Raw genomic sequence first — 12,532 nt, 5'->3', positions numbered from 1 at the left:
AACAGGAGGAAGTACTGTGTTGATTCTGCACATGGATAAACTGCACTTGGATAAACCTATAAATGTTTCTTATAGTTTGTTTTGAAATGCACCCTCCTTTAAACTACCTCAGGCTGGGGAAATAAATCAATGCTTTTTAAAAATCCAGACAAGGGAAGGAAAATAAGGCTTTCCCCTTGTTTTATTTCATACTAATGGGTATAAAAATGTGTAGATAATTTTCACAACACATGTTGTAAGCTGCTTTCAGGTTTGATGTGCACAGATGCCGCAACATTAGGTTTCAAAGTTAGTCAGCTTGTAAGATGGATCTTGAAAGGAAAGGGGGGTGGGGAATTGAACAGCAGTTGATGCAGATAAAATAGTACAATGAGTATGTCCCAGAGAGACTTCTAATGGCAAGAGTTCGCCTGGCATAAATAAGAGATTTTATATATAACAGTGTCTCATCTAAGCAAAGAGCTGCCTCAAACTAATTCAGTTAAATGTTTTCAGCAGCACCTGCAGTACATTGGAAGTAGAACAAAATAACATATTTTTGACTAGCAGCACTGAAAAAGAAGATAATACTGGAGTGTAATTCCAATGAAATAAAATCCAGTCATACTGCTTTGTTTTGATATAAAAAGTGTGCTTTTGATCTGTGGTAAAACTACATGTGTATTCCAATTTAAAGAAGTGCAGAATGCCATCCTTGTCTGCTCGACATCAGTTCCGTTTTAGGACTAGGCTGAGATATTAGGCTTAGCTTGGACGGATATGTACCATGTCATCATAAGAGGAGTGACTGGATTCATGGGAGTTGTCTGTGACCATTCCACATCCATCAGTGGAGGTATGGGACCAGCTAAATGGATAACATGGGTCAGATCTCCCTTGCCAATGCAGACCCTGGTGGAAGGGTATCTGCATATTCAACCTCTCCTCCACTGATAGCCACCACAACCTGAAACATGATGGCCACTAGTCAGAGGGCATGTCTACACCTGTCTACACTTACCGGGGATCGATGCTGCAGCCATCGATGCACCGGGGGTTGATTTAGCGGGTCTATTGAAGACCCGCTAAATCGACCGCAGATCACTCTCCCGTCGACTCCAGTACTCCACCAGAATGAGAAGCATAAGGTAAGTCGACAGGAGAGCGTCTCCCATCAACCCAGCGCAATAAATCGACCTAAGCTACATCAACTCCAGTTGGTGTTGCAGAACTTAGGTCGACTTACCCCCGCAGTGTAGACAAGGCCAGAGAGAGGGCATGTCCAGGACGGCTGGGTGAAGCAGCATTGAATCAGTGCGTGCCTTCAGCAATCTCTGCTGACAGGTCTGTTATGGAACCCTTGGTAGAACCTAGTGCTGCCATCCTGTGCCAGAATGCTAAAGGGAGGGCAGGTTGAAATGCCATTTGCCTTTCCCTGGGATGTATTGAGCCAGCAGCTTGCACTTCCTTGTGCCCATGGGGTTAACCCAGGCTTATGCAGTGATGCATCCAAACACACACATTTTTTCTTTGGGTACATTTCTGATACTATATAAAAATGAGATCTTTCATTTCCATCCCATATATTAAGATAGATTTTTTTGGTTGAGGTTAATATTTTTCCTGTTAAACCTAGGCCATTTATATTTTGTAGTGCAAGCTTGGTTTCTCTCAATGTATTTTACAATGAAAAACACTTGGTGTGAGTTCTACAAAAATATTTTTTTCTGAAACACTGATAAAAATCAGGATTAATATTGTAGAGGTATCTTTTTTCATACTTTAACTAAAAGTTAATATATTACTTGGGAGCAAGGAAAGAAAAAGAGAGACAAAACAAGATGCATTCTAGAGTAACTTTCTTCAGGTATTAGAATCCACTCAATACTAGTCTACAAAACAATAATGAAAACCTACATTTCTCAGAAGATTAGGGAACAATCTCAAATCCTTTTATGATCACTGACCAAATAGGACATACGGGAAATGCCATACAAATGCTTTTAATCTTCAATTTGGCAATTCTTATATATACGCTTGGAAATCTTGCCATCCTTTTGTAATGGACGGACATGCAGGCTTTAGTGGCATTTTGAATCAGCTCAGTTTTTTTGGTGTTATTTTTAACAGGGCTAATAATTTATAACAAATGAAAATGAAAGTCATATTACTTGGGTGTATATATAGCTGTTTCCTAGCTCTGAGCCTACTCTCCCCACTTACATACTCAGTCTCTCCTTATATAAAGATATTGGATCTGATGATTTCTCTCATCTGTCAACCTTAGAGCCTGCTCTACCCCTTGGAGGACAGTATTATGTGGACAGAAGTATCCATTATTTGCCCCTTTTCTGTATGTTGGATAGAATATTGTCTGTTTTCTTATTGCCACCATGATACTATCCTACAATTATCGGAGTTTTGGATAGCTCAAAAACATGTTTGTAATCTCTTTTGTCAGAGCAGTTCTGTAGGAGATTACTGTCTGTTCGTTCTAGTCTGGAAACCAGTGCCATTTTCCCAACATCACCTCCTCAGTTTGAGGTGAATATCCTCAGTAGAGGTCCTATTACTGTGACACCTGGAATGCTGACCCACTCAGAAAAGTGAGAAAGTAAATTCAGAGTAAAATATCTGTGCCTTCCACTCTCTTGTGTGCACAACGCACAGCTGCTAATTTAATGGAATAACTCTTACAAATGAAGGATCCAATTTGGATAGCTGCTCACTGCCTACACTAGATAGTACAAATGTTTACTTTCTTGTAGGGGTCTGCAAAAGAGCAGAAGCAGAACTGCACTGAATAGTTAGACACAACCCACCACTGAAGGGCACTTTTTAAAGTGCTGTAATGAATCCACATAGAGGCTAAGACATATTACAGTGTCCTACCTATAATTTTGATCCAGAGCTGCCAATATATCTACCAGTGAGTAGGCAAGTAACTGCTTATCCATCATTTGATCCATTCTTCATCTGAACAGCTGAATTTCAGGTCTTTCACCCATAAATTCTTTAGAAATGAATAGGTGCCTATGCAGTATAAACTTTGAGAAAGTTATATATCCTTGAAATCTGGAGAGGAAGATGTCTCAATTTTTCTAATATATACTTGCTTCAAGGATTTTCACATACATTTGAAGATATTGACAGAAGTCATAAATTCTTTGCTATGTCATTGTTTGCTATGATAAAGAAACAAAATAAATCTCAGAAAGATTTGAAACAAGACTGACATCTTTAGTATGGAGCCACAGTAGTTGTAACTAGCTTTTTTTTGTAAACCCAATTTCTTCTCATCTCCAACACCTTCTCTAAAGAGCTGAAATGGACAAGACGTGTGGAGAGGTGAGATTTTAAAAATGAGAAGTTCTTTGTTTTTTTGGAAAAATCTAATCTATTTTGGAATTTCATGTATCTAAAATATCTTAAATTAGAAACTCCATATGTGTTTATTGAGTTGTCCTAGTGTAATGTCAACAGACCCCAGTCATCAGTGGGCAGGATCAAACCTGGGACTTTTGAAGCTTAATATATGAGTCTCTACTGCATGAGCTAAAAGCCACATCTCTCTTAGCTAAGGTTGTAGCAGACTCATCAATCTCTAGCTAGGTGCCACTAGAAGGGAACAGAGTGCCATACCAAGCAGGCGTGGGTTACACTAGGAACAAAGGGATTGCTGTACTGAATCAGGCCATTGGTCTGTCTATTCTTTGACAGCGGCCCATGCCAGCTACTTCAGATGAAGTGCAAGAAGCCCTAAAATGAAATGCCTTAGCTTTTCCATGGGAGAAGTTTATTCCTAAGCCCCATCACTTATGTCCTGATGCATGAGGGTTTAAAGACCTCATATGTTTTTAATGCTTTGTAATGCAAGATGATGTGGATCTGACAATCTTCTGTGGATACAAAGCAGTAATAGATAATACCCTCAGGAACAAGGAGGAAGTGGCTAAGGAATTGTGGCTGAGGGTAGAGTGTTCCCAGGGCAGCACAGCTACACATTGGCTCTTAAACAGGTCTGATTGTATAAACGCAATCTAGCCCTAAATGTGAAATGCAGCACAGAATTCTGCCACTACCCAGAAAACGCACAAAAGAATTATCCCCAGCTTTGAACATTTTGCATGCGGGGAGAAATTCTGTGAAGTCAAAAACAGGTGAATTGTGGATTTAATCTTGTACCGCATATTTTGCAACAGTCTGATTCCAAGCCATATGAAGAAGTGGACTATCAGAAGAGCAGACATGCTGGAAGTAGCTGGGGTGTGATGAAAACAAAGGTCTCAGTAGAAATCCAGGCAGAGTGTACCCCCTGAGAATACTGACAAGTTTACAACATGAATCATTTTCTGTGCTGTTATTTTTCTAGACAACTTTTTAAAAAAGTTTAAAGTGAATTTTGTGTTTGTGATATGAGCCAGTTAAAGAACTTTCAAAGTGGAATTTCAATATCCAATGAATAGGTCCATTATGGTCAATGGCAGTGCAATCTTTACCTTCAGTGAATATCTCTCATCTCTGTTGGAAGAACCATAGCTGGGGTCGAAAAGTAGAGTTGTTTCATTTTCCCCTTTATTGTCATTGCTGACAAAGACCATACAGTAACTCTATTTTTATGAGATTAGGAGAAATGTTTCCCATAGGTTTGGCATTCTAGTAGGTTTGTATAGAATCCTTGAATGGCTGAGGGTGATGTAGTCATGAGTTGCTTTACAAATTCTGTTAGTTCTGCAGGTTACACGGCTCTATTCTGAACTCTGTAGCAGCTAAAAAAGGAAAGTCAGCAGTAGCTCCCCTTGTCCCCCAGTAATTCTGCTACGTAGTCTATGGCTTTGCTGAAGAACCTAAACACAGATAGTGGTATGTGAGGGTTTACAAAGACGGTAGCTGCTCTGTATCACAAAAAATATAGTAGTATCAATATATGAATCAATGACAGTGAAGTACTCTGTCATCACAGTGGAACAGACTACTAACAACTACAAGATTCCAAGTCATAGCTAATCTACAGGAATCATCAGCTATGTTGTACATTAGCAGCATGGTCCGGTTATTACTGTGCCTGTGACCTAGTTTGGACACCAGTTACAACCCTGTAGGAGAGAATAATGTGATGATATTCTCAATCACTAAAAGAAGTTCTGTTTCTTTTCATTGTTCTCCCTATATCAGGCTAGAATGAATATCTGTAAAGAACAGGTGGTGCAAGCTCTGTTTTAAATTTTAATTATTTTTCATTTCTTTCACTGGGAGGATTCCATCTTTCAATGTGCTAATAAAAATAGAAACCATTAGGGAATCTTGCAGCTTAAACATTTTGCCACAGTCATTTTATGACATCTCCTTTGATAGCAGGGAACAAAAAAGAAAGAAGACAAGCAAATACTTTTTACAATGATGGCGTTTAAAGTTTGTAGCGTTTGATTGTTTTCTTCGTTTTATTGCCAGCAAGCAAAACAGAAATGCTGTCAAAATGAATTAGCCATTTTTTCTCCACTTAAAAGATATTGTTAATTCTGAAAATTTTTGCAATGTGGCTTTTGTTTTGTTCCAATAACCAATTTTTTGAATAGAAAAATACTGAATAGAAGTACTGAATAGAAACACATTCAACATTAAATCTAATTAAATAACTGTTCAGAGATCTTCCAAAGAAAAGAAAATCTCTGAGAATCCTAATGAGAAATTGGATATTTTTTTCAAGATATTTACCATAGTAATAGTGCCAATAAACATATAAAACTATATGAAATCCCACTGAAAAGCAGATGATTTGAAGTCATTTTAACTTTTCGTATGTTTATGGTATTATTTTATGATGTTAGATGTTTTGTACTTGTGATATACATGGTTTAAACAGCTTTAAGACAATGATAATGACCTTTTAACGTAAAAAAATTGGTAGATAATGGAATCCTTATTTCACATTGTGTTGAAGATTACCAGTCTTTGGTTTTAGCATAAATCTCCAGAGAATCAGCAGTAGCTCCTGCAACTGAAACACATACTTGTTTCAAAACATATCAAACGGCATCCAAGTACATAGTGAAAATAATACATTATATAGGAATCTATTCTTTCCACTGAATTGTGAGTTTAACTCCTATTAATGATAACAGGAACTTCATGTGCGTATTGAAATAGATCCAAAACGCCACATTAATTCCTGGTGTAATTTCATTTTGATCTATCAGGGAAGTCACATCAGGGAAGAATATGGTCCAGCATGTGTATATTTTTGTGCTTCTTAACATTCAAAAAGTAAGAGTTCATGTTATTTTTAGTGAATCACGTTGATAGAATTAGTCCAGGACAGGGAATGGATTTACATGTTTGGGTCCAACTCAATTGTCTCTATAATTGGCATTAACAGGAGTCTATAACTGCTTCTTCACTGCCTTACATTTTGTGTAATCATTTAAACCTGTGCAAAGTGAGGGCAAAGTACTACTAAATCAGAATTCTATATGCCATGCAAGTGGTGGTAGCATTTTACATCTACCTTGCACAAGTATTAATGACCACACAAGGTGCAAGACCCTACATAGCTAATGAATATTCATTAAATAAATTCTGTAGGATGCTTTCATAACTGCACCTTTAGAAGACCCAGAGACTGGGGAATAGATGGAGGAAAGCAAGCAGTGGAAGGGGAAGACTGGATAGGTCTCTTTTGTCTCAAGTGTAGAACAAGAAAATGTTCCATAAGAGTAATGCAGTTGTGGGATGAGCTGTCTAAAAACATTCTCTCAGTCATCCCTTCCTTTTTTTGACCCTGCTCTCTCCTCTCCCACTAAGGTTATCTGTGATTCTGTTCCCTCCTCCACCTCTGCAATTCTGTCCCAGGCTCTTCTCTTTAAAGACAAAGGGCCAGATTCTCCCGTAGTTTATGCCTGCTTCTGCACAGCCCCAAGTTGTGGTGTCACAAAGCAGGCACAACCTCCCTTGCACAGGGATCGATGGGGACAGGGCCAGCACCATCCAAATAATGAGCAGTTCTAGCTGAGGAGGAGATGTGTGCAGGGTAACTAATCTGGGGAATGCACTGATTTTAGCACATCTCTGCTGCAGTCTTTCTGCAGTCCTGTGGCAACCCAATAGAAACTAAAATGGTCTCTAACCAGTAGAAGCCCCAAGCAAGGGAAGCAGTGAAAATATCATGTCCTCACTCAGCTCTTCCATGGTAGTGTCTTCTCTTCATTTCTTTTAAGCCACTTCTTTCTATTTTTCTGCCTGTTACTCACACTTTTCCAATAGTTGACTTTCTGTCCCCTCACCTTTTCTTTATACAGTTGAGCATTCTGTCATACAGACCTCACCATCTGGAACAGCTTCCCTGCCCTTGGTTGACTCTCATCAAATCTCACCTCAAGATGAGTGTGAGGTAACCATCAGTAAGCTTGTGCCCTAGTCCTAGGGAAGAAGCCTAAGATCGCACACACACACCTCATTCTCCCTGCACGCACGCACACACACACAGGCTGCAACTGCATGAAGCTGTGGGATCCACTCTCACCTCAATCCCTCAGGGGGTCAGTGGATTCATCAGAAGTGTTCGTGTTCAACATCTCCTCTCTCTGCAAGTACCTTTTTCCTAATCTTTCCCGCTATTAAAACTATCAGAACCAACTTGCTGAGCCTTTCTGATGAAACTTGACCATTCCACCCCTTTCTTCCTGTCCTGCCATACTCACGGATGCTACAAAGCCTGCACATTGTGTTGCAACCAGCATAGTTTGCACTTTCTTTAGATAGACTATAATCAGCTGCCAAATGTTCTATGAATCTTTTTTGTATGAAAGGCACTAGACAAATATGAATTGAATTGTGCGGTTTTTTTCTCCTCCCTTACTTTATACTGAGCAGGATGCTCCCCACTGTAATTGTTTCATAGCTAACACTTTCTAAACAGAACTCGATGTTCAAACATTTCACAGCCTTTTGAGTATTCTTCTCATGTGCTTAGAAGTCATCCATCATTTTCAGCCCTGAATGCTTTGACTTCCAGTGCCTTCCTTAGTGCACAAAGGTAAACCACAAAACCACCTAAATTATTATTTCAATGGAGTGGGGTCTTTATCCTGAAATGCTGGGCACTGATGTCTTTGCTCCAGTCCTTTTCTTTTGAGGGTATGAAAATTTTCCTGTTGTGGTCAATCATTGGTGTGAAGTGTATGGTTTCTCTAATAATCATATGTCACAGAAATGATGTTCCTGCTCAAGGTACAGGGCTTGCTAGCTGACATGAACAGACCAAATACATCTTTATGGCATTTAGCAGAGCCCCTCAAAAAACACTCAATATCTATTTTAGCTGTCAGTTCTTAAGACAACATGTTTGTATGTCCAGTGTTTTCTCAGTGGAGTAAAAAATTGAACACTTACACCTTTTTCACATGGATTAAAAAAGTAAGTTAAACAAGTTAAAACATTTTGGATTCTGAGGGCAAAGGAGAATAGGCCTTTCCTCAATAACACCTGACCTGGATCACAAAAGTGTGAGGTCACAGATCAGTGTGGCAAGGCTATGGTCTGAGTGGCTGGAAAGAGTTCACAGGAGGCACAGCTCTGGGTTTTCCACTTTATTTACAAGCCTCTTATTCAGTCAAAATAACACAAACCAGGAACGTCCCTGCCCATGTTTTCTTGGCTCAGTTTGGTAGTCTGTGAACACCAATCCAAAACCAAACAAGAGAGCATAACTAGGACAGAGTTTCTATCTCCAGAGCTTCTTGGCCTGGATTCTGGTCAGCACATGGTTTCCTCTTCTCTTTTGAATGTTTTAAGCACAGCTGTGTTGAGCTGCACCTGACTTCGTCAGCTAAGGGAGTCTACCCTAGTTAGAACTTCAAAAGCCCTGATGGGAATTAACCCAAATTAGACCCATTGTCTGGCCACTGTCTGGCTTGTGGGGCCTATTTAGGGTGAGGTACAGCCTACAGAAATCCCACCAGAGGGCTCAGGGATTCTTCTACACCAGTAGTCCTCAAATGTATTTAATCTGGCCCCCTTTCTTTGTGTCTGTAGTCGTTTATGTCCTGCCCTCCTCCCCCCCCCCCCCCCCCCCCGCCCAAAGTACAAATACTGCCACCCAGCTCTGAAGGCAGAACAGAGAGCAGCGGCTGCTGGCGGGGCACCCACCTTTGAAGGCAGCAGAACAGAAGTAAGGGTGACAATGTGAAAAGTGATATTTGTCATTACTTTTCACAGCAGACTTAGCACTCATTGCCCCCCTTACTTCTGTGTTGTTGCTGCTGCTGTCCTGGGGCTGACAGCAGGAGCTTCGCTGCCTCCCGGTGAGGGAATGGGAAGGGGGGTGGGGGGGAGGGGAAAGAGAGCACAAGCCTGGGCTGCCTCCCCTGTGAGGGATTGGGGAGGGGGGAAGGAGAACCCAAGCCCAAGTGGCGGGGGTGTGGCTGTTGGCATTGGGGCTCCAGCTGTCCCTTTTATCCCCGATCTTCGGAAAACATAAATAAAAGTAGATAACTTGCGACGCCCTTGACATATTCCCAGGCCTCCGACCTGCCCCATAGTTGGAGAACCACTGTTCTACTCTAAAACAGTGGTAAGTGGGTATAGTGAACAACTTCCCCTTAGAGTCCAGATGTACTAAACCGGTACCCTCAGTGGTTTTTGTTTATCCTGCTTCTTGGTCTTCCAAGGTCATACCTCTCCGTGCTTGTTAAAACTATCTGACCTTCTTGGATCTGCAGCATTGGGCTGGACATATTCCAAGAAAAGTCTTTAAAACAATATTCTAGTAATGCCTGCTTTGGGTTGGTCCTAAAATTTTGAGAGAACAGACCTTCTAGATGTATTTCTGCTTCGGGTGCCAGCTGGAAGTGCATAAGCATGAAAAAATAGTGATAAGAAATAGATATACACAACACCTGTTTAAAGGATCCCACATTGTTTCACAAACTGATTTATATGGTGATCATATTATCGACCTTTGAAATGCTGCCCCCCACTGGCATCAAACACCACAATTATTTAACAGCAATGCTACATGAATGTGCAACAGTTTAAGATGCAAAGTGCAGAGTACCTCTCCCAAATGGAACAGCAAGGGTAATTTGGGGTGGAGGAATGCAAATGGAAATTTGATTACAATCTTGGGGTTAACACCTTTGTTTTACAAAAGTTGCCATGGCATTTTTAATGACCACAGGTCATCAGGACCTTGTTTTTATGTCTCATTCTAAAGACAGCACCTTCCAATAATGGAGTGTCTTTACCACTTCTGGCAGCTCCTAATTAATCCTTAAGAGTCTCCTATCCTAGCACTGACATTGCCTAATCCTGTTTAGCTTGTGAAAAATGACTGGATCCCAGCAGAGCATGATTTAACTACATCAAACAGAAATAATGTGGAAAAGATGATCTGTACATATTCACATTTCTAAAAAGAAGTTACTGTCTTTTTGACAAGAGTTCGGTTGCTGCTTATTGCATCAGAAGCACCTTGCTTATCCCTAGCATGCAGCCATAGTCAGCCTAACTCTCACACCGATAATTTGTGGGAAGAGAGAACATCATTGTGTTCTTCGTTTAGATCCCATTTGTGATTTTCACAGTTCATGGCTGACAACGCCACTTAAGATAACGTTATACTACTGCATGTTAAGAAAGTGTCCCCCTAAACTCTACACATTTCTCTAGTGAATTGTAAAAGACTGGAAAACACCAAGGAGTCTTAACCAGGTCTTAAGAGGCTGTAGCACATGAACTGTTTGTCATACTGAATAAACACCAGGGCATGCATTTAAAACCTAAATGCAGACTCTTCACCTGTATGTAACCCATGCACCTCCTGTGTGTGGTGTTCTGTCCCCTCGAGTGGCACCAAGACCACTTATAAATCAATGAGTCTGCCCTACAGCCTTAGCTAAGAACCAGTTGGCTTTTAGCTCATGCACTAGAGGCTCATGCACTGAAGTCCCAGGTTCGATCCCGCCTGCCGATGACCGTGGTCTGTCGGTGTTACAAGCGGGGGCTCGTCTGGGATTTCACCTGGGAAGTCTCTGAAGCTCAGCACATGCTTCCGCAGCTAGGGGAAGTTTGTAACCCATCCACCTCCTGTGTGTGGTGTTCTGTCCCATCTAGTGGCACCAAGACCACTTAGAGAGCGATTAATGTGTTTGCTCTACAACCTTAGCTAAGGGCCATATGGCTTTTAGCTCAAGCATTTAGCTCCAGAGGACCCAGGTTCGATCCTGCCCACCGATGACGGGGGTCTGTGGGTGTTACATGTACTGCCAAGTACAACAGAAACTCCTCTCTGGCTGGCTGTGTGGTATTCATTTAAACAGAGCTCCATCTGCAGGGCCTCTGAGACGCGCAAAATAAAAGGAGAGAGAGATGAGGCCGTTCTACAATCTAATTCCAATTAAGGGCCCTTCCCTCCCTCATACATTACCTATGGTTTTTAATTAACAGACATTTCTTGGGGAAAGCTGACCCAATTCACTTTCTTTCAAATTCTTTTTTTGCTAAGAGCTGTTGTTTTTGCTGAGCCTCCTAAGCTTGTTTGCTGGCTTCCACAGGCATTCCAAGCAGTAATGGTCTCATTGACCCAGTAATTAAAGGAATCCTGTACCTTTTCACTCCGGCTAGCTGTCCCGTTTATTCTTCCTCATTGTTCTCTTTGCAACACCACTAGCAGATGGCCAGAGATTTTTCACCCTTTCAAAAGCTTCATGTTTTTCCCATCTCATCAAGCATGTCTCAGCCGTGCTTAATTAGCTTAAGGCTTTTCAGCCCCCAGGGGAGATCTGTTAAAGACCTGAGCGATTTCAATAAAGAGCTTGAAAAGCAAAAATCCTGAAAGGTTAGGCATATCTGCAAGAAAGCACAATATTACTTGGTGGCAGAGACCATTTGCTCACTCGCTCTCTTCTCCCAGCCTTCTATTTTTAATTTTCAGAATAGTCATGAAGCCTCCTGGGTTTTTGTCTGTGTTTGCGTGTATTTGATAGGTGGCAGTATTTAACTGAGGACTCTGACCCTCAGGCTAGGTCAGAGTTCAGATGCTTTTAACCGATTTCAATCATTAGCTCATGAGTAGGCACCCTTGAGTAACAGAAAACTGCAAACACAATTAGCTAGCCAGCTCTATAAAAATCTGTTGGGTATTTATTATTATTATTGACAGGTTTCAGAGTAGCAGCCATGTTAGTCTGTATCCACAAAAAGGAAAGGAGGACTTGTGGCACCTTAGAGACTAACCAATTTATTTGAGCATAAGCTTTCGTGAGCTACAGCTCACTTCATCGGATGCATGCAGTGAGTTATTTGAAACTAGCATGTGAGCTTTATTTACAGATCAGATCAGTTGAGATGAAAGCTAGATTAATTAACAGAAAAACAGATTTGCATCCTGCTTTGTATTTGACATGGAACAGCATTTGTTTTTGCATAGTCACATATGTACTTTTATTATTAATCTTAAGTCATTATCCATATATCTAATTATCTAGTTGGGCAAGGGCTTTTTAAAAAATCTTTTCTTCTCATACCTCACACTAGGAATTTGCTTAAATGTGTGAAG

The 12,532-nt window shown here is 40.8% G+C and overlaps 1 protein-coding gene and 1 long non-coding RNA gene across 4 annotated transcripts in view; one reads left to right on the top strand and one right to left on the bottom strand.

The window, feature by feature from the left end:
• The window catches only part of MACROD2 (mono-ADP ribosylhydrolase 2), a 1,293,068-nt gene that overhangs the window by 1,241,057 nt on the left and 39,479 nt on the right, over positions 1-12,532 (top strand). The window lies entirely within an intron of this gene.
• Positions 4,693-11,919, bottom strand: LOC122465251. Its single transcript, XR_006289955.1, has 3 exons — positions 11,582-11,919; positions 5,864-5,977; positions 4,693-4,826 (listed from the first exon to the last, which is right to left on the bottom strand). It is a non-coding gene; the product is annotated as an uncharacterized LOC122465251 (long non-coding RNA).

This window comes from Chelonia mydas, chromosome 3, assembly GCF_015237465.2.
Source record: "Chelonia mydas isolate rCheMyd1 chromosome 3, rCheMyd1.pri.v2, whole genome shotgun sequence".
NCBI lineage: Eukaryota > Metazoa > Chordata > Testudines > Cheloniidae > Chelonia > Chelonia mydas.
This window is presented reverse-complemented; position numbering and strand designations above follow the sequence as displayed.